The 23,582-nt window shown below is 40.2% G+C and overlaps 1 protein-coding gene across 2 annotated transcripts in view; it reads left to right on the top strand.

Annotated features, from left to right (window-relative positions):
- hycc1 (hyccin PI4KA lipid kinase complex subunit 1) overlaps positions 1 to 23,582 on the top strand; it is a 152,273-nt gene that overhangs the window by 2,198 nt on the left and 126,493 nt on the right. The gene's annotated exons all lie outside the window — the stretch shown is intronic.

Genomic DNA, 23,582 nt, shown 5'->3' with positions numbered 1-23,582 from the left:
TTTTTCATAAATATGATATTGTGGCGGCCCTTCGCAACTCCCCCATGGGGCCTCACAAAATGAAGGACAAATGCGATGATCCAGCGGGCTGCACCAGACCCACAGTGCTGCCCTCCAATTGGCCACAACCAAAAGAGCTTAACTGGCCTATCAAGGAAAGTGGATCACAAACACACCAATCAGTGCTGAGAGGGTTTTGACCACGCACCTCACTTTGAGAAGAAGAGCAGGGCAGTGAGCCCAATAAAGCTGAGTGTGTTAATTACATCCAACTGGGGTTTGTGTCGTTTTTCTGGGAACCGCGTGTTTTTTCTAAGCTAACCTGCATACAGCTACAACCTCTCCTGCGCTATAGGCTCCGTAGAACCATACCTTGTAGCAGCTAGCTACGGTGGCAACTCACACTTTTGGGCTGCCTGAATGCAAGCATGCAGCTCATCTTTTTGGAGACAGGGCCCCATCTGACCTAATAGAGAAAAAAAAACATAAAAGATAGGAGCAGGAGTAGGTCATTCGACCCTTCGAGCCTGCTCCGCCATTCAACGAGATCATGGCTGATCTTAAAGTTCAGTACTCCGTCCCTGCCTTCTCTCCGTAACCTTTAATACCCTTATACTGAAGAAATAGATCTAATTCCCTCTTAAATAGATTTAATGAACCTGCCTCTACTGCCCTCTGTGGCAATGAATTCCACAGATTCACCACCCTCTGGGTAAAGAAATTCCTCCTCATCTCGGACCTAAATGGTTTGCCTATTATCCTCAAACCATGGCCCCAGGTTCTGGATTTTACCATCATTGGAAACATCCCATCTGCATCCATTCTGTCCAGTCCTGCCAGAATTTTATGTCTCTATGAGATCCCCTCTCAATCTTCTAAACTCCAGCGAGTACAATCCCAATTTGCGCAATCTTTCCTCGTAAGTCATTCCTGCCATTCCAGGTATCAGCCTGGTGAATCGCCTCTGCACTCCCTCCATTGCAAGAACATCCTTCCTTAGATCAGGTGACCAAAACTGCACACAATACTCCAGGTGGGGTCTCACCAAGGCCCTGTTCAGCTGCAGTAAGGTATCCTTGTTCCTCTACTCAAACCCTCTTGATATGAAGGCCAACATACCATTTGCCTTTTTAACCGTCTGCTGTACCTGCATGCTCGCCTTCAGAGACTGGTGTACAAGTACCCCTAGGTCTCTCTGCACTTCCCCATCTCTTAATCTATTGCCATTCAAATAGTAATCTGCCCTCCGGTTTGTATTACCAAAGTGGATAACCTCACATTTATCCACATTGTAGTGCATTTGCCATGTATCTGCCCAGTCCCTCAATTTATCCAAATCACACTGGAGCTTCCTGACCCCCTCTTCCGTGCACACAACCCCTCCTAGCTTAGTGTCATCTGCAAATTTGGAGATATTACATCCAATCCCCTCATCCAGATCATTAATGTAAATTGTGAACAGCTGGGGTCCCAGTAGAGATCCCTGTGGCACCCCACTGGTCACCGCCTGCCACTCAGAAAACGAGCCATTTATCCCAACTCTCTGTCTTCTACCTGCCAGCCAGTTCTCAATCCACATCAATACTTTGCCCCCAATCCCATGAGCCTTGATTTTGTAAGCCAGTCGTTTATGCGGGACCTTATCGAAGGCCTTTTGGAAGTCCAGGTACACCACATCCACTGGCTCTCCCCCATCTATTTTACCTGTCACCATCTCAAAGAATTCCAATAGATTTGTCAAGCACGATTTACCTTTTGTAAATCCATGTTGACTCCGTCCGATTCCTTCTCTGCTAGTCATATGCTCCGCTATTACATCCTTAATAATGGATTCCATCATTTTGCCCACTACTGATGTAAGGCTCACCGGCCTATAATTCCCCGCTTTTTCTCTACCCTCTTTTTAAATAGTGGGGTAACATTAGCTACCCTCCAATCCATGGGTACTGATCCTGAGTCTATCGAGTTCTGGAAAATAATTCTTAAAGCATCTGCTATCTGAATGGCCACTTCCTTAAGTACCCTAGGATGTAGATTATCAGGCCCTTGGGATTTATCTGCCTTCAATCCCATCAATTTCGCCAAGACCATGTCCTTAGAGATACTGATTTCTTTCAGTTCCTCCCTTGCATTAGTCTCTATGTTTCCCAACATCCTTTGGAGGTTATTTGTATCCTCTCTTGTAAAAACAGAACTAAAGTAAGACAATATGCTCGCCCTACATGATGGCCACTCCCCCTGCTCTCTCTTAAAGGAACTGTTCTTTTCCAAGATTGATTTAATCTGAGGGAACCACCAAATCCCGGTCCACCCAGAAGACCGCGAAAACACCCATTATTACCCCATTTGGCTTATTTGAGTTTTTAAGGATACCTTTTGGACTGAAAAATGCAGCCCAAACATTCCAGCAAGTAATGGACATTATGGGCAGGGACCTTGACTTTAATTTCGTCTTCTTAGACAATATCCTAATTGCCAGCCACAACCGGTTTGAGCATGCCACTCATTTCAGACTACTGTGCAATAGACTGAATGAATATGGACTGACTATCAATCCAGGTAAATGCAAGTTTGGAAAAGAGGTAATCAACTTCCTGGGCCACTTCATTGACATACACGGTGCTACACCACTACCCAAAAAGGTAGAGGCTATTAAATCCTTCCCACAGCCTACGAAAGTTAAAGGCCTTCAGAAATTCACAGGGATGATTAATTTTTATCATAGATTCATACCGGCAGCAGCCCACATCATGGATCCCCTTTCCTTTCTAATATCAGGCACCCAAAAAAATCTCAAATGGAATGCAGAAGCCTCAGAGGCCTTCCAAAAGGCTAAGTATGCTTTAGTAAATGCCACACCCACAATCAGAGGTACCCACAGCCCTCATGGTTGATGTCTCCAAAACTGCAGTTAGAGGAGTATTAGAACAATTAATTGATGGACACTGGAGACCTCTCGCTTTCTTCAGTAAACACCTGTGGCCACCCGAAATACAGTACAGTGCATTCTACAGGGAACTGCTGGCACTGTATCTGGCCATAAGACATTTTCGTTACTTCCTGGAAGGAAAGAGATTCAAAGTGTTGACTGACCACAAACCACTCACTTATGTTTTCAAAAAGGTTTCGGACCCTTAGTCAGCCAGACAACAATGTCACCATTCTTGTGTCTCAGAATTTATCACAGACATTGAACATATTGCTGGCAAGGTGAATGTCATGGCAGATGCGCTGCCACACCCAAACGTGTCGGCTGTCCACACCACTCCAGGCATCGATTACAAGGCCCTGGCTGAGGCACAGTACTTCGATCCCAATGTTGTAGCCTACAGAACAGCTATAACCGCCTCCTCATCGAGGACGTTCCCTTCAGTACAGGACATACAACTTTACTCTGTGACACCTCGACTGGTAATCCCCGTCCCATTATCTCCACCACATGGAAGAGGAAGATATTCAAATCTGTACACAATTTAGCCCATCCTGCCATCAAGAGCATGGTCAAGATGGTGGCCAACCATTACGACTGGCACGGTCAAGTTGGTGGCCAACCGCTACATCTGGCATGGACTTTGTAAACAGGTCACCAATTGGGCCAGAACACACACACAGTGCCAAACACACATTGAAGCCCCACTCCAAATCTTTGAACCTCCATGGCGCTGGTTTAGCCATGTTCACATTGATATAGTGGTCCCCTTACCAGTCTCCCGAAGTGCTCATTACCTACTCATTAATGTAGACAGGTCTACCAGATGACCGGAAGCCGTTCCCCTACCCAAAATATCCACTGAAACATGTGCCAGGGCACTCCCCAACACTTGGGTGGCACATTTCTGGATCCCTGAGCTCCTTACCTCAGACCGGGGAGCACAGTTCACCTCCAGTCTTTGGACAGCCTTAGCAACAGCACTCAGGACACAGCTGCACCGCATTACAGCTTACCATCCCCAGGCAAATGGCCTAGCAGAGAGATACCATAGGCACCTAAAAGCAGCTTTGATGGCCTGACTCACTGGGCCCAATTGGGCTGATGAATTACCCTTGGTCCTCTTAGGTATTTGAACCACGCCAAAAGAGGATTTGGAAGCCTCATCCTCCGAAATGGTATACGGGGCACCACTGGTCATCCCAGGCAAATTCCTGGCCACTAACAGGGGAACCGAAGAACCCTCCAGGGAAGCGCTAGAGTTTCTTCATGAGCAGTTGGGAACCCTGGCCCCTTTACCACCCAAAGCCCACAGCCAGTTACACATGTTTGTCCCCAGAGATTTTCAGTACTTCACACATTTTCGTAAAACGCGGAGCGCACAGACTCCCGTTGCAGAGACCCTATGAGGGGCCATACTGCGTCATCCGGCACAAATGGTTCAACCTGTGTAATTGACATTGGAGACTAAGAGGAGACCTTTACCATTGACAGGTTGAAATCAGCCCATTTGGACATTTCACAGCCGATCGATCACACCCCCCCCCCACCCCCCGCAAAAGAGGCCGGCCTTCCAAGAATAACAACATTCCGATCGTTGGCTCTAGGAGAGCGGAGGTCATGTGGCAGCCCTTCGCAGCTCCCGCATGGGACCTCACAAAATGAAGGACAAACACAATGATCCAGCAGGCTGGACGAGGCCCGCAACAACCAAAAGAGCTTAACTGGCCTATCAGGGAAAGTGGATCACAAACACACCAATTAGTGTTGAGAGGGTTTTGACCACGCCCCTCAGCTTGAGAATAAAAGTAGGGCTCTGAGCCCAATGAAGCTGAGTGTGTTAACTACATCCAACTGGGGTTTATGTCTTTCTTTCTGGGAACTGCGTGCTCTTTCTAAGCTAACCTGCATACAGCTATAACCTCTCCTGCGGCGCTATAGACTCCGAAGAGCCATACCTTGTAGCAGCTAGCTACAATATATTAAAACACAAAATGGCTCCTGCCACCTGCCCATCTTTATTCTTAAAACTAAATCAACTTTCCCCAAATTCTTCTTGAGATGGTCACAATCTGGCTAATAGAAACTTCTCCTGAATGTAGTTAAGGAATATTATGGCCTTCACATCTTTTATAATGACAGTAAGACAATTAAATTGAGATGAGAATTTTTTGTGTTACATGTCTTTGGCTTGGCTTCGCGGACGAAGATTTATGGAGGGGGTAAAAGTCCACGTCAGCTGCAGGCTCGTTTGTGGCTGACAAGTCCGATGCGGGACAGGCAGACACGGTTGCAGCAGCTGCAGGGGAAAATTGGTTGGTTGTGGTTGGGTGTTGGGTTTTTCCTCCTTTGCCTTTTGTCAGTGAGGTGGGCTCTGCGGTCTTCTTCAAAGGAGGTTGCTGCCCGCCAAACTGTGAGGCGCCAAGATGCACGGTTTGAGGCGATATCAGCCCACTGGCGGTGGTCAATGTGGCAGGCACCAAGAGATTTCTTTAGGCAGTCCTTGTACCTTTTCTTTGGTGCACCTCTGTCACGGTGGCCAGTGGAGAGCTCGCCATATAACACGATCTTGGGAAGGCGATGGTCCTCCATTCTGGAGACGTGACCCATCCAGCGCAGCTGGATCTTCAGCAGCGTGGACTCGATGCTGTCGACCTCTGCCATCTCGAGTACTTCAACATTAGGGATGAAAGCGCTCCAATGGATGTTGAGGATGGAGTGGAGACAACGCTGGTGGAAGCGTTCTAGGAGCCGTAGGTGATGCCGGTAGAGGACCCATGATTCGGAGCCGAACAGGAGTGTGGGTATGACAACGGCTCTGTATACGCTTATCTTTGTGAGGTTTTTCAGTTGGTTGTTTTTCCAGACTCTTTTGTGTAGTCTTCCAAAGGCGCTATTTGCCTTGGCGAATCTGTTGTCTATCTCATTGTCGATCCTTGCATCTGATGAAATGGTGCAGCCGAGATAGATAAACTGGTTGACCGTTTTGAGTTTTGTGTGCCCGATGGAGATGTGGGGGGGCTGGTAGTCATGGTGGGGAGCTGGCTGATGGAGGACCTCAGTTTTCTTCAGGCTGACATCCAGGCCAAACATTTTGGCAGTTTCCGCAAAGCAGGACGTCAAGCGCTGAAGAGCTGGCTCTGAATGGGCAACCCTAACCCTAACCCTAATGTTACATGTAAGTACAATACAAATGCATCTACACAGGTATGTTAGATATACTAATAAATTACAAGAGAAAAAAGATACTTAATATAAAAGGATAGATAAATATTTATAGTTGGAGTTAATATTTGTACAATTGAAATTCCCCACTACCAATGGCCTAATGTTTTTGCACATGTCAGAAATGTGTCTATATGTTTGCTCTTTTATCTTTATCTGTGTTTGGAAATTTATAGGACATTCCCAACATTGATTTCTTCTTTTATGTTTTTTATGTATTTCCTCATTTGATAATTCTTCTAAATTATGATCCCTTCTCACAAATACTATTATTTCTTTGAACAATTTATACTGCCATTTATTTATCTATGCCTTCAGTTCTTCTGTTTTATTCACTATATTCCATGCATTATGGAATTTACCATTAAGCACATCCAGGCAACTTTTTTTTTAAACTCACTGTTGCACTTTATTTTATTCTCTCTCTGATTGCTTAGTCTTGGCCTCCTACTCTTTTGCAATGAAACCCAATACAAGCTCAAGGAACTTTTGTTCTCACAAGGCATCTTCTTCTTTGGCTTGGCTTCGCGGACGAAGATTTATGGAGGGGGTAAAAGTCCACGTCAGCTGCAGGCTCGTTTGTGCCTGACAAGTCCGATGCGGGACAGGCAGACACGGTTGCAGCGGTTGCAGGGGAAAATTTGTTGTTTGGGGTTGGGTGTTGGGTTTTTCCTCCTTTGTCTTTTGTCAGTGAGGTGGGCTCTGCGGTCTTCTTCAAAGGAGGTTGCTGCCCGCCGAACTGTGAGGCGCCAAGATGCACGGTTTGAGGCAATATCAGCCCACTGGCGGTGGTCAATGTGGCAGGCACCAAGAGATTTCTTTAGGCAGTCCTTGTACCTCTTCTTTGGTGCACATCTGACACGATGGCCAGTGGAGAGCTCACCATATAACACGATCTTAACGGCTTTGTTATACGCTTATCTTTGTGAGGTTTTTCAGTTGGTTGTTTTTCCAGACTCTTTTGCGTAGTCTTCCAAAGGCACTATATTCCTTGGCGAGTCTGTTGTCTATCTCGTTGTCGATCCTTGCATCTGAAAAACCATCAATTAACAATTTTGGATGATCAGAACCAGTCTGTTCTGATGAATGTTCATCAACCAATAGCTTGAACTCTGTTTTTCTCTCCACAGATTTTCTTTGACCAGTTGAGTATTTTCACCCTTTTCTGTTTTAGGTTCAGAATTGGCTGCATGACACTCATTTATAAACTAAACCTGCTTGAACATTAAAGTAACAAATGAAAGCATCATAGAAACAAATAGTTCAGAAAAGAAGTTTCTGACTCTTATAGAAACATAAAATTATGGAAATAATAAGTCAGGGAGCATTTATTAGGAAAGAAAAGCTAGAGGTGTATTACCCAGGGATCATTGCGAGATCAGAGGTGGAAAAGGTGACCAAATTTAAATTCCTGGGAGTCTTAGAGGACCTTTCCTGGGCCTATCGTTCCAATGCAAAAAGCACATCAGCATCTCAACTTTCTCAGGAGTTTGCAAAGGTTTGGTATGACATTGGAAACCTTGGCAAACTTTTACAGATATGTAGTGGAAAGTGTGTTGACTGGCTGCATCACAGCCTGGTATGGGGCACCAATATCTCTGAGCAGAAAGCCCTGAAATGGGTAGTGGACACAGCCCAGTACATCACAGGCAAAAGTCTCCCCACTATCAAGAAAATTTACATGGAACATTGCCATCAGAGAGCAGCAATCATCATGGATCCACACCACCCAGGACATGATCTGTTCTCATTTCTTATCAGTAAAGAGGTATCAGTGCCATAGGACTTGTACCACCAGGTTCAGGAACCTGGTTACACCTCAACCATCAGACTCCTGAGGAACAGGTTCAAACAAGGACTCATTACTTTGCACATTATTTTTTACTGAATCATTTTGTTCTGTATTTGCACAGTCAGTTTCTTTATTTTTCTTTCCTTGTTTACATTTCTCTCTTTATATACATATTTCTTCTGGAGTACAATTTACAGATACCAATAAGTAGAAATTCTGTAATTGAACTTTGATGTATGGAATGAGAAACTGGTTTCTGTTGTTGGCTTAATTGATAGATGATTTTAATATCTTTAAAATTCAACCCTCCCTAAAACAAAGATTCTTACTTTGCAAATCATTGGTTAATAAAGATATTTTCGACAAATTTGATTGTCTTGCCTGCAATAAGCTGCATTCTTCTTAGGTGAGGCCATCACTGCTATGCAATTGGTTTGTGTGATTTGCATGGTGGTAAATGTTACATACCAGACCAGCTGCAATAGAAATTCACCAAGGCAATGGTATCTTCAAAATAATAATTTTTAGTAATAACTATTAATAATATAAAATCTTACTTCACTCTAACTTAACCCCAATATGTGCAAATGTGTGTGTGTGTGTGTGTGTGTGTGTGTGTGTTGGGGGTGAGGGGTGCGCGTGCAGTTCCCTAAACCATTGCAGTTTATGCACAATTGTAAAAAGAATCAATTTTTTAAGTTCAGTCAGTTTTGTGTTGAAATGCAGATTCTTTAAATTATTGCTCAAAAGTAATTATGGAGTAGATATGAGGTCTCAGACCTCTCAAAACTCACAAAATTCTTGTAGAGTTGTTTTCAGAGAATTGTTTCTTCATTCAAATGATTTACCTCTCTTGCATGGCGGTTTAGAACTTATGCTTTCTTTCACAATGATATCAGAAACTCAGGTACGAGTCTGATGAAGTAACCATCACAATGGATATAATCCAGAAACAAGAATAATCTTGCTTTCTTTTACCCAAAATTGGGTTAGTCAGAAGTGGCTATTTAAAATGCCACCACAGCACTGCTCTCACTCTTGGCAAAGAGAACCAATAAAGTGGCTATCCTTTCCAAAGCCACTGCAATTCTCTGTTCCTCTCTTTCACAAGAAGAAAACAAGCAGTTCATTCCTCACAGGATGTTATGCATTTTAATCCTGTGTGATTTACAGCATGGTCATTTTTTTCCCCCAGTGTTAAATGTCTCTGTTGCAGTAATATGTTCTCTGAAAATGTCTCACACATGACATGACCTCATTGCTATTTCTTTGAAGTTATTTCAAAATTACTTCACATCTATATGCTAAAAGCATATGACTTAATCTCTGTCTACTTAGAATCAAGTGGCAGTTCTGTTTGAAGTTTCAATTCTAAAAACACGAGTAATCAAACAGATGGTCTGTTATTTGATCAGCAGTCCTTTTTGTCTCCACAAGTGACTTTAGTTTTCAATGAATTAGGAGGGATCTGAGAGGAATTTTCTTTTTCATCAGAGGATGGTCCACATCTGCAAGAGGAAACTGTACAAATGGGCACAATAACAATATTGAAAAGACATTTGGCAGATTTATGGATAAGAAGGGCTTGGATCTATATGGAGCACATGCAGGAAAATGGTGTTATACCAGAATACCATATTAGTCAGCATGGACTAGATGGGGTGAAGGGTCTGTTTTATGCTGTATGAGCCATTCAATCAGGCTTTGAGCTTTCATCAGTTACTGATACAATCAACATGCATATAATCCTGAAATCAGTTTTACATTTCTGTCAATTAAACTTCCATGGACTGTAATACAACTTTTCAAACACAAACAAAAGTACTGGATCAAATTAAAGCTGCTCATTAGTTATCATCTTATTTCACTTGCAAATGTTAAGTCCATTAGGGCTTCAAGAAGAAAATCTACAATAGAGTTACAAATATGTATTGCTACAGCAGAAAGTCCTAATATTTATCCATATTTGTAGATATTTTATAGATGAGCAATGGAAAAGTAAAAGAAAATGGCATAACCACTTTCGAAAGTGAGGATGTTCTTCCTGAATGCTTTTGAAATCCTTGGAAGCTATTTCCTTTTCAATGTTCATTCAAAATTCTGCTTTGAGGTAGTAAGATAATTTTGAAGTTCCAAAGATTCTATATGCTACAAATAATAGTAAGTTCATGCTTCATCTTGCTCCACTTAAGTATCGCATTAACTAAATAAAAGATTGCACAAATACTGGAGGATACCCTTGGTATTTGTGCTTCCCCTCAAGTATTTAATTAATTCAAAATAAATTAATTATATTTTGTGTTTAATATTAGGCAATTCATGTGAGTTTAATTATGGCTATCAATATAATAGAATGTTAACATAGAACACTACAGCACTGTACATGCCCTTTGGCCCTTGATGTTGAGCTAACCTAGCAAAATATTTTTTAAAAACTAAAACTTTCTTACCTTGTATCCCTCTATTTTTATTCCATCCATGTGCCTATCTAAGAGTCTCCCTACCAAGAAGTTTGTCTACTGGCCAGGTTCATTACCCAGTACTAGATCCAGTGTGACCTTTCCTCTGGTCAGCTGGTCAACATGCTGTGTCAGGAATTCTTCTTGGACACACCTGACAAATTTTGCACAATTGTAAAAACTAGTCAATATATAGGAAGTTGAAGCCTCCCATAACAACAACCCTGTAATTTCTGCAGCTTTCCAAAATCTGCCTACTTATCTGTTTCTCAGTGTCCCAAGGACTATTTCCAGAACAATGATTGCTCTCTTCCTGTTTCTGACTTTCTCCCACACTAACTAAGTAGACACTCCCTCTACTGTGTCCTCCTTTTCTACAGCTGTGATAATATCCCTGATCAGTAATGCTACTCCCCCATGTTTTAACTTACACCCTATCCATTTTTAAAAACCTAAACCCCAGTACGTGCATCACCCAATCCTGTCCTTCCATCAGCCAAGTCCAGTCCCTGTTATAGCCACACCATCATAATTCCACATCCTGTTCCATGCTCTAATCAATGGTTCTCAACTTTTTTTAAAATCAACTCACATACCACCTACCCTTACTAACCACCATAGGATGTCATAGGTGCTCTGTGGTTAGTAAGGGATTACTTAAGGTGGCATGTGAGTAGAAAAAAAGGTTGAGAACCACTGCTAAAAGTTCATCTCCTTTGTTCCTAATCTTGCATTGAAATGGCCCCTTCCTCCCCTCCCTGACCTTAGTCACAAACCAACAATACATTATATCACGCTTTTCATCTTATATCCTATTCTCTGCACTCACACTGGTTCTTATCCCCCTGTGAAGCTAGTTTAAACTCTCTCCAACAGCTCTAGCAAACCTACCAATCAGGATATAGGTTCCTCTCCTCTCCAGTTCAGGTGCACCCTGTCCTTTTTGTATAGATCATGCCTTCCCCAGAAGTGATCCCGGTGATCCGCAAATCTAACACCTGCTCCCTGCACCAACTCTTCAGCTACACATTCATCCCCCATAGCTTTCTATTCCTTCCCTCACTGGCACGTGGCACAGGCAGCAATCCTGAGATTACCACCCTTGAGGTCCTGCTTTTCAGTTTCCTTCCTAACTCCTTTCTAACACACTCGTTTAAAATTCACATTATAGAGGCTTTAATTGGTGCTGGATCCCAAATGTTTTCTGCCATTCACTTATCTTTATTTGTTGTGGCACACTAAAATTTGGAGATATATTTTGAACAATGCTCTCTCTCTCTCTCTCTCTCTCTCTCTTGCTTTCTGCATATATTTACAACACATTTTAGTTATGCTGCTGAATGATTGGAAAACTGCTGAAAAACATAAACATGGCTAAGTTTGATCAAAGTTTAGCTGATATTGTGGATACATTCTATTGTCAACAGAAGGATTACACATCTCCAAGTGAAACTATAAGGTTTTGTTAATTGATCTGAGGGCAACAAATATCCAATAAGCATTTTGCTCTGCAAGAGATTAATATGGAGTTCCTAATTAAAATTATGTTCAAATGTCATACTATTTTAAATATTATCTTTCTTCTCATTGACATTGAATAGCTGCATATATCCAGCATTTTCTGTTTACTGTTTTCAGATTTCCAATCTTTGCAGTTTCTTCCTCCTAATTAAATCGTGACATTTGCTATTCCTATACAGTATTTCTTTTTTGTTGTTGAATATTTTATTTAGCAATTTTTAAAGCACAACTGTAAATACATTTTTTCCAATATAAAGCTTCAAAAGTTATACATGTGGTAAACAAAATCTCACCTTTCCCTCCCTCCCCTCTCTCCCCAAACCCCGAAAAAATATAAAAAGAGAAAGAAGTAAAAAAAAGAGAGAATGTCAAAAGAGTAAACTATTTAACAAAGAATTTTTAATAATATAATGATGCTGGAGGTTACCAAGAGATGGGGTCTTCAGAGTCTGTTAAACATTCATACCCACATTTTGGGCACCATATTTTCCAAAATATCTGATATTTATTTCATAAATTAGAAGTTATCTTCTCGCAAGATACAGCTACAAAGGTTCAGCATGCCATCTGTCTATCCCTAAATCCATATCTGATTTCTAAGTAATATACACTTCCTAGAAACTGCTAAAGCAATTCATACAAATTCAATTTGATACATAGTTAATTTTAATTTAGGTCTTTTAGTCATAATATTACCCAACAAAAATAGCATCGGATCCTGTGGGATCTTAACCCCTGTTATTCGTTCCAAAGAATTTCCAAATTCCAACCAGAAGTGTTTAACTTTAGGGCACTCCCAAGTAGAATGGAGAAATAATCCAACTTCTTGACCACATCTGAAACATAAATCTGATAGTATTGGGTTCAATTTTTAAACATTTTTGAGGAATTAAATATAACTGATGAAGAAAATTATATTATCTCTACCTAGATGCATCCAATTTTTCTCATTGATTTGTCTATTTAAATCCACTTCCCATCTTAATCTCTATTTTAGGGGCTTTCTTTTGAAATAAATTATACATTACAGAGATAAATTTATTCACATTACTATTATGAATGAATAATTCCAATTCACTCTGAGTAGGTAACATCAAACTAGGACCTCTCTTATCAGTCAAAAAAGCCTTAACTTGATAATAACAGAAAAAAATAATTATTTGGCACATTAAATTTATTCTTCATTCATTCAAAAGTAATAAAGCTTCTTGCTTCAAAACAATCTTCAATTCGCTCAACACCCATTTGCATCCAACTCCTCAGAAATTGATTATCCATAGAAAATGGAATAAGTCTATTTTGACATAAAGGCATTTTTCATAAAATTAAACTTTTTGGACTTAAGTCATAATCAATTTTATTCCATAATTCAATCAAATGTTTCAAAATGGGTGCATCTCTACTTCTCACAAATAATTTTGAATTCCACATAAATAAAATCCTGTGTATGAATTTCTCCTATTTCTCTAAGTTCTGTATTATCCCAAGCAGGAATCCTATCTACACCAAACAATGCATTAATAAATCTCAATTGAGATGCCTTATAATAATTTTTTTAAATGGGGAAGTTGTAAACCTAATTCAAACTTCCAAGTCAATTTTACCAAAGGAACCCTCACCATTTTCCATTTCCACAAAAACTTTCCAACACTCCTATTCAAGTCTTTAAAAAAACTTTGTGGAATTGAAATAGGAATTGACTGGAAAAAAAATATTGAACTCTAGTAGGTAGTGTTAATTGTATTAAGATGAATATTTTCCCTAAAGTTAAGGTAAATTATTCCACCTATTCAAATCTTCTTTAATTTTATTAAGTAGTAGTAAATAATTCAATTTATATAAATTATTAAAATCATTATCAACTCTAATATCTAAATATTTAATTCCAGTATCTGGTCATTTAAATTGAGTGGCCTTTTTACATTGACTATAGTCACCCTGAACTAAGGGCAAGATTTCACTTTTATCCCAATTAATCTTACACCCAGATACTTCACCATATTCTTCCAATCTTATATGTAATTGATGCAATCTATTTATAGTCTGCCAAATAAACCAAAACATCATCAGCAAACAAATTTATTTTATATTTTCTTGATTAATCTTTATATCCTTAATCTTAAAATCTTGTCTTATTAATTCTGCTAAAGGCTCTTGCAAAATAAACAAAGCTGGTGATAAAGGACAATCTTGTCTACTTGATCTAGTTAATTTAAAAAGAATAAAAAGTTGTCCATTATTCACCACCCTTGCAGATAGATTTTTATATAAAGTTTTAACCTAATTAATAAATATTGGTCCAAAACCAAACTTTTCCAATACTTTATTTAAAAAAGAATCATTCTAACCTATCAAAAGCCTTCTCTGAATCTAAAGCTACTAGCAGAGTTAAGTCACCCCTTTTCTGAGCTAAGTGAATTAAACTAATCAATCTAACAACATTATCAGCAAATTGTTGCTTTTTAACAAATCCTGCTTGATCCATATGAATTAAATTTGGTAAATATTTAGCTAATCTATTCATTAAAATTTTAGCAATAATTTTATAATCTGTATTCAATAATGATATAGGTCTATAAGATTTTAATGGATCTCTATATTTTTGGTATAACTAATAATTGCATTTGAAAAAGATTATGGTAGAGAATGGGATTCTGCCATTTGCTTCAACACCTCCATAAAAGGGGATATTAAAAAGTCCCTAAGTTTCTTAAAAAATTCTGGCTGAAAACCATCCTCCCCCAGTGCCTTACCTCTCTGCAACAAACTTAATATCTCACTAATTTCTCTTGCCATAAAGGGAGCATCCAAATCTCTGATTCCAATAATTGAAACTAGATAAATATATAGATAAATATATTTGAGATTAAAAAATTCTCAGTTTTAGTTGCCTCACAAGTGAATTGAGATCTATATAAATTAAAATAAAAATCTTAAATGAATCATTTATTACTTGAGGTTTATAAATAATCTTCTTAGAGCTCTTTTTAATAGCATTAATTGTTCTCGAAGTTTGTTCTTTTTTCAACTGCCAAGCGAGAACTTTATGAGCCCTTTCTCCTAATTCATACCTTTGTTTAGTTCTCTCAATTCATTTTTTCCATTCTATAAATCTGAATAATGCATTTTTTTTATTATTAGATTTCTCCTTTTCTCCCTTTCTTGGATGAAACATTCATCATCTAAAGTCATTCTTTGTAAATCCTTTTCCAAACCTTCTATTTCCTTTTCCAATTGGTCAACCTCTCTCATATAATCTTTCTTAATTTTTGCTGTATAACTTATTTTTTGTCCTCGTAAATATGCCTTCAAAGCATCCCATAGAACAAATTTATGGCCCACTGAATTAGAATTTATTTTTAAAAAGAGTCCTGAATATGTTTCCTTATAGAATCACAAAATTCCACTCTCTTCAACAATATAGGCTAAATCTCCACCTATAAACCAAATTTTCTTTCTCAGGGACAAAACATGTCATCAAAATTGGAGAGTGACCAGATAAAATCCTAGCCTTATACTCAATAAACATAATTTTTCTTTGAAATTGCATTGATATTAAATCTAGTATTGAATAAGAATCATATCTATAACCATATAACCATATAACCACTTACAGCACAGAACAGGCCAGTTCGGCCCTACTAGTCCATGCCATAACAAATCCCCACCCTCCTAGTCCCACTGACCAGCACCTGGTCCATACCCCTCCAGTCCTCTCCTATCCATGTAACTATCTAGTCTTTCCTTAAATGTAACCAATGATCCCGCCTCGACCACGTCTGCCGGAAGCTCATTCCACATCCCCATAACCCTTTGCGTAAAGAAATTTCCCCTCATGTTCCCCTTATAATTTTCCCCCTTCAATCTTAAACCATGCCCTCTAGTTTGAATCTCCCCCACTCTTAATTGAAAAAGCCTATCCACGTTTACTCTGTCTGTCCCTTTTAAAATCTTAAACACCTCTATCAAGTCCCCCCTCAATCTTCTACGCTCCAGAGAAAAAAGCCCCAGTCTGCACAACCTTTCCCTGTAACTCAAACCTTGAAATCCTGTCAACATTCTCGTGAACCTTCTCTGAACTCTCTCTATTTTGTTTATATCTTTCCTATAATTTGGTGACCAAAACTGTACACAGTACTCCAAATTTGGCCTCACCAATGCCTTGTACAATTTCATCATAACCTCCCTACTCTTGAATTCAATACTCCGATTTATGAAGGCCCACATTCCAAATGCCTTTTTCACCACACCATCTACCTGAGTATCAGCCTTGAGGGTACTATTTACCACAACTCCTAAATCCCTTTGTTGCTCTGCACATCTCAATAGCCTACCATTTAATGCATATGACCTATTTAGATTTGCTATGTGAATCTATGTGAATAAAAAGAATAGCCCCTTTCCTTCAGATGTAATCTCCATTAAATATCTATCAAATTCAGGTCTTGCATTAAACTCAAAATCATTTTTGCCACTTTTACTTTTACTACTGATCTTACTGACTTATCTAACATTAGATCAAAACAACAATTAAAATCCCCTCCTATCAAAACATTCTCATGAGCTTCAGATAAATGCATAAAAGTATCATAAATGAAACATTCATCATCCACATTTGGTGCATAAATACTCATGTGTCCACATTTCAGAATAAATTTAACTGAATCAAAACAAATCTTCCTGCAGGATCCAAATCCACCTTTTGAACTTTAACAGGTAAAGTCTTCTTAATTAATATCACAACACCTCTTGCTTTAGAGCTAAACATTAAGGTTACTACTTGACCTACCCAATGTCTTTTTAATTTCTGATGTTCCTTCTCTGTTAAAGGAGTCTCTTGCAGCAAAGCAATGTCAACTTACTTTTTTTTAATATGAGGTCACACTCTTTTCCTCTAAATCATGTTATTAAGCCCATTTATATTAAAACATGATGTTTAATACCCTATTATAAGCCATTTTTCTATTTCCAAAAAAAATTCAGAACTCCATTTGCGCTTCCCCTTGACCCCCAGACCATAAAACCATCAATCACACTTGACATCTCCAATGGAAGAAAATAATTGAAAAAGAAAAAGAGAAAGAATAAACTGAAAATCACCTCCAAAAGAAAAAAAACAGTACTAACTTCCTCTATTGTACATATGGGAAAGTGGCCCTCACCACAAGGTCAAACATGGTTTCAGAAGGAGAAGGAAAGACCTCTGCCCATTCCCACCCCCCCAAGTAAGAATATTCTCTACATAAATTTAGTAAGAAATAGTTCATTTTCAGGCATAAGCATCCTCTTCACGTTCTCTCTTCAAGTTCTTGTTGCTTCAATACTTTCCCAGCAGCTTGTATCATCTCAGATTGATCTGATAACATTTTTGAACTCATGAAACTGGTTGAATTCCCAGGTTCTGTACACCATTTGTTGATTTTGTTTAATTCTTGGAAGAGGATTAGCAAGCTCCAGAGCTTCCATCTCATTTACAAAAAAATCGTGCCTGATTTTCCCCCAAAAGCACTTTAAGTATAGCAGGATGTCAAAAAGAGAACTTATATCCATTTTTTTCTACAAAACTCATTTAGCAGAATTAAACTCCATTCTTCTTTTCACTACTATCATTTTAAAATCTTTATAGAAAAACACTCTCCTATTAGCCACTGTTCATGTGCCCTGGTGTCTTTTGGGAATTTTGAACAGCCTTTCGCAATATCGTTTCTTTATTCTGATAACGTAAACATCTAATCAAAACAGAGTACGGGGCTTGTCCCGGGAATGATTTCTTTCTATGGACCTATCTGCTCCATCCAATTCAATTTCATTTGGAAAATTCTCAGGACCCAGAACTTCTGGAATCCATTGTTGAAAAAAATTGTACTGTTTCAGAGCCATCAAAAGCTTCAACCAACCCAACAATTTTCACATTATTTCTGCGGCTATGGTTTTCTAATATATCAGTTTTTTGCAAAAGTTCTTTCTTCTCCACATCCCATGCTGTAATAGAGTCTTCCATTTTATTAATTGTATCTTTATATCATTCCACTTCATCACAATATTTTTGCATATTCTCTTCAATTTTCTGAACTTGAACTTTATCAAGCACTTTAGTATATTTTTAAATTTCTTCCTTAATATTTTTCAATTTCCCTTTAACATATTCAAATTGTTGATTAGCATCTCGTCTTACAGTTACAAATTGCCTATCAATCTTCTTACTCAATTATTGTAACTGATTCAATATTGAAACTTGCACTTGGCTGCCCTTGTCTTGACTTCTGGCTTCAGAAATCTAACCTGCCTAGTTTCAACAATTTGTGCTAGCTGGGGTTCTTGATCTTCATATCCTATTCCTTCTTCTTCTTCATCCTCCTCTCTGTCTTGGCTTCTTGTGTGGCATGATCAATGACCACTCGCAGACATGAAGCAAGTAGTCAAGGCTTTATTAATCAGAAAACCTTGGCATGCCTCTACATGCTATTGGCTCATGTCCAAGGCAGGTATGATGGAGGAGACTAGCCTCTCAGCTTTTATTTGGGGATCTTATGGGGAGGAGCTACAGGCAGGCCTACCTACCCAGCCCACTGAGGACATGCCCACATAACACGTTCCATCACATTCACCCCTCCTTTTTTTGAATGAAGTTCAGCGGGCTGATACAGGATAATGTCCATTGGAACTGGTCGTGTAGACCATAACAGTTCATAGATTCAGCTAATCCAGTGGTTTTATCCAGTGCTGCGTTCACTGCAGTACCAGCTGTGCCGTCGGTTCCTGCAGAAGGGTGGCTTGTTCAGCCGGCTGAATGTTGAAGAGCTGAACTGTGTCTCTGTGTACCAGTTCCATGGAGGTGTTGGGAATTTGTAGGGGTGTGGGGACAGCTCGAGGGGCTGTGGTGGAGGTGAAATTACTTCATCACTTGTCAGGGTGATTCCTGAGACCAACTGATCGCTGAAAGGGGCTACTGGGTGCACCTCCATGCCAGGTCCTCAGTTCAAACCAGGTCTCGGATGGACACTTTGGCTTCCCATCCATCCAGGTAGCTTACCAAAGTATAGTGTGGGTTAGCATAGAGGATGTGCACTTCCTCTACCAGCAGATCTGCCTTGTGGGTTCTAACATGCTTTTGGAGAAGCACCAGCTCTGGGGTCCTCAGCCAGACTGGCAGCGTGGTTGCCGACATTGACCTCCTAGGGAAGGATAACAATGTTTCATGTGGGGTGGCATTAGTTGCGGAGCAAAGTAGGGACCTGGTGGCATGCAACACTTCTGGAAGGACCTCTTGCCACTGGGAGATGGTCATCCCTTTTGACTTGAGGGCCATTCTCCCTCTCCTCTCTCCCTCTCCACCTGCCTGTTCCTGCACGAGTTGTAGCTGGCAGTTCTACTCGTGGCTATGCCCTTGGAAAGGAAGTATTGTCACAATTCCTCACTCATGAATGAGGACCCCCGATCAATGTGAACATAACTGGGTTATCCGAACAGGGTGAAGATGGTGCAGAATGCTTTAATGACCGTGAATGTGGTCATGTTGAGGAGGGGATGATGAATGGGAAATATGAGTACTTGTCTACGATATTCAGGATGTAGATGTTCCTATTCGTGGACAGGAAGGGCTCCCTTGAAGTCCATACTGAGGCTTTTGAAGCGGTTCTCTCCGGTTGATAATAATGTGCAGATCGAGCAATTGCGAGTCAGCTCCCTGACCTCCACTATTGAATAGGGGAGGTTATGGGCCCCTCACAAAATGGTAGAGCCCTGTGACCCTGGAGTGGCAGAGGCTATCGTGGAGGGCTTGGAGGTGATCTATTTGCACCCTGGTGCAGATTCTCCTGGACAGAGGATTGGTGGCACATTGAGCTTGCCCGGCTGATACAAGATCTCATAATTATAGGTGAACATCTCAATCTCCACTTCATGATCTTGTCATTTTAAGTTTCTCCCCGCTGTTCATTATTAAACATAAAAGCAATGGCTCTCTGATCTGACAGCAAGGTGAATAGTCTGCCAGCCAAATAGTGCCTCCAGTGCCGCATGGCCTCCACTAAGCCTGTGCCTCCTTGATGATGGAGTGCCTGTGTTCGGAGCCTTAGAAGTTTCAGGAGAAAAATGGCACTGGCCTGCCTGCTTGGTTCAGTGTGGTGGCCAGGGCTTCCACTTGGAACGGGATAGATTCATCAATACATGCATCACTGCCTTGCAATCTCGTCCTTGATGCCCTCAAAAGTCTTACGGGCCTCCACCAACGGAGGAAAGGTGGTCATTTTCACCAGGGTTTGGGCCTTGTCAGTATAGCTGGGGATCCATTGGGCATAGTACGAGAAGAGCCCCAGGCACTTTTTAAAAGCCTTGGGGTTCTGGGGCTGAGGTAGTTCCATAAGGGGATGCATGCACTCGGGATTGGGGGCAATGACACCATGATCCACCATGTTGCCCAGGATTGCCAGCCACTTGGTGCTAAACATGCATTTCTTCTTATTGTATGTGAATTTGAGGGATTTTGGAGTGGCCAGGAACCTCTGCAGGTTCTTGTCATGTTCCACCTGGTTATGGGTGAAGATAGTGACATTATCCAAATAGGCATAAATAGCTTTTTGTTTATTGTCATCCACCATGCAATCCATCTCCCTTTTGGCACTCTGTTCGTCAGGCCAAAGGGAACCCGCAGGATGTGATAGAGATGGCTATTTGGCTCAAATGCCGTGTATGCTTAGTCATATGGGTGAATTGGAATTTGGTGATACGCCAATTTGAAGTCTATGGTGGAGAAAACCCTGAACTGGGTATTCTCATTCACCACTTTGGCTATGTGGAGAAGAGGGTAGGCGACTTATAAGGTGAACTTGTTGATGGTCTGGCTGTAATCTATGACTATCTGGTACTTCTCTCCACTCTTCACCACTACCGCTTGCTCCCTCCAGGGACTGTTTCTCGGTTCTATTATGCATTCCCCTAGCAGTCGCCACACTTCCATTTTCCTGAATTCCTTGTCCCCAGGGCTGTATCATCTGCTCTTGGTGACTGGTTTGCAGTCTGAGGTGAGGTTTTGGAACAGAGGGGTAGAGAGACCTGGAAGGTGGCCAATATGCAGGCTGGATGCCCTGCCCGGTGTAATTGGGCCTATTCGGGAAGATGGGAGGGGGCCTCCTGGAACTTGTTATTACTGACTGTGAGGGGAAGGTGTGGACTGTCAAACTGCATCAGCAGATCCTTAAGCTGGCACTGGAAATCCAACCCCAGTATGGCAGATGCGCAGAGGTGGGGCATCACCAGCAGTTTGAAGTTTTTATATTTCATATCCCTCTCGGTTAGGGTCACATTGCATGTCCCGTGGATTTCTGCAGAGAGGGTGTAAATTGGGGAGCACAGACACATGGGCCAAAATGGCCTGTTACCGTGCTGTTTGACTACATTTTTTTAAATTGTTTTTTTTAGTATATGTAAATATGAACTTAATGTTTACTTTTGAAAACCTTTCTCTAAATTAGCCTGATTAGTATCAACCACAATAGTGTGCTGTTCTCCTGATTATTCTTTCTTGTGATCTGAAGGCAAAACAAAAAGCAGTTACCATTAAAAGGTTTAATTTTACATTTAAGAAATGCAGAATACCATTTTTATTGGAGAAAGAGCATGCACCGAGAAATTTCCAAATACCTCCTGTCTTTGCTTTTTCCCCACCCATCCCCATTGAGACTATCTTCCCCAGCAAGGAAAGTAGCCTGAAATTTATCATGTTATAATGTGAGGAGGTGTAAGACAGTTATGACTCATGCAAGCCACTTCCTGATCACATCTACCCACATACATAGTTCTCATCTTCAGCGCCCTCTTCATTTCCTCTAAACCAATTGAGCACCTTCCCACACCCAGTTGTCTTGCTCATCTATTTAACCTCAAGTCTCAATTCTCTTCTATGCGCAGCTGCCTTTCCAAACTACCACTCACCATCCTGTAACCTGAACCCCTCCACCACCCCAAACCTGACCTTAATTCATTGTGGCAAGTAGAAAATTTGTAGCATTCCCTCAATTGTCACACCTTAATTTGACCTCTGATGAGTACATTTCCACACCTCCCTCTAATATTTCCTGAGTTGGTCTATGACTGAATCGATTATTGGCATGCTGTGCAATGACTCACCTTTCAGAGACCTCCTTTTCTAGGTCAACAGAAGCAAATCATGTTCCCATTGTATTAGGTTGCAAAAGAATATCTAGCCCCATACTTTTAACCATTTTGTTTTGAAGAGATTTGGTATGTCCCTAAGGACTCTTGCAAATTTCTACAGGTGTACCATGGAGACCAATCTGACTGCTTGCATCACTCTCTGGTATGGAGGTGCCAATGCATGGGACAGGAAAAGGCTACAGAGAGTTGTGAATTCGGCCAGTGCCATTATGGGCATTATTCTTCACTCAATTAAAGTCATCTACAAGAGGCAATGTCTCAAGAAAGCAGCACCTATCATCAAGGACCCAGTCCATGCCCTCTTCTTACTGCAGTCATCAGGAAGGAGGTACATGAGACGAAAGATGTATACCCAACATTACAAAAACATCTTCTTCCCCTCTGCCATTAGATTTCTGAACGGGCAATGAACTACAGACACTACCTCAGTTTTTTTCTCTCCTTTTGCGCCAATTTATTTATTTATTTAAATAGTGTATTTATTGAAATGTAATTTTTAGCAATTAAGGTGCCACAGTTGGTGTAGCGGATAGCACAACATTGTTACAGTGACAGTGATCGGGTCTTGGGTTCTGTAAGGAGTTTGTATGTTCTCCCCTGTCTGCGTAGGTTTCCTCTGGGAGCTCCAGTTTCCTCACATCATTTGAAACATACCTGGGGTGTAGTTAATTGGCTATAATTGGATGGCATAGGCTCATGGGGCAAAATGGCCTGTAATCGTGCTATATGTCTAAATTTAAAAAAATGAACAATATTGCCATCACAAAACTACAAATTTCTTGACAATAAACTTGATTCTGATTTTGATTCCATTAGATTTTTAGAACTAATTTAATGGTTGAGTACATCAAGATAACTTGAATAACTTAATTGTCAAGTTTATCAAGCTATTCCTAAAGCACATCTCTAGTGAGATAAATAAGAAAGGAATGCTTGATTTTTTATATATTCTTTCATGACCTTGGGACACACTAAAATTCCTTTACATTATATGATTTGCCTTTGAAATGTAGTAATTGTTGTGATGTAGGAAAACAAACAGTGAAAACTTGCAAATAGTATGATCCTACAAATGGTACTGAGAAAATACAGGAAAAGAAAGCCAGACAAAGACAAATAAATCATTAGACCATTAATTGATTATTCTGGGAATGTATCTCCCATATCAGCATTGATCAACTCCCTTATCTTGCTTGGTTGGTGGAGTATTGCTTGCTTTTGATAAATATATGTTCCTATTAACGCATTGACAAACATTTCTGGTAAAACATTTCAATAGGATGAAAAAGACAAACTGAAATTTCCACAATATAATTCACCATAATTTCTCATAGAAAATAAAATAGACAAAAAAGCAGCATTCTTAACTGCAACTGAAATGAAATATCAGGGGAATTTTAATGACACTGGTGAGCAAATAGTATTTGGTTTCTTTCAAAGGTTCAAAGGTTCATTTTATTATCCCCTAATAATACATTAA

Source organism: Narcine bancroftii, chromosome 1 (assembly GCF_036971445.1).
Source record: "Narcine bancroftii isolate sNarBan1 chromosome 1, sNarBan1.hap1, whole genome shotgun sequence".
Lineage (NCBI taxonomy): Eukaryota > Metazoa > Chordata > Chondrichthyes > Torpediniformes > Narcinidae > Narcine > Narcine bancroftii.
The sequence above is the reverse complement of the archived record's forward strand: the minus strand, read 5'-3'. Positions and strand labels throughout refer to the sequence as shown.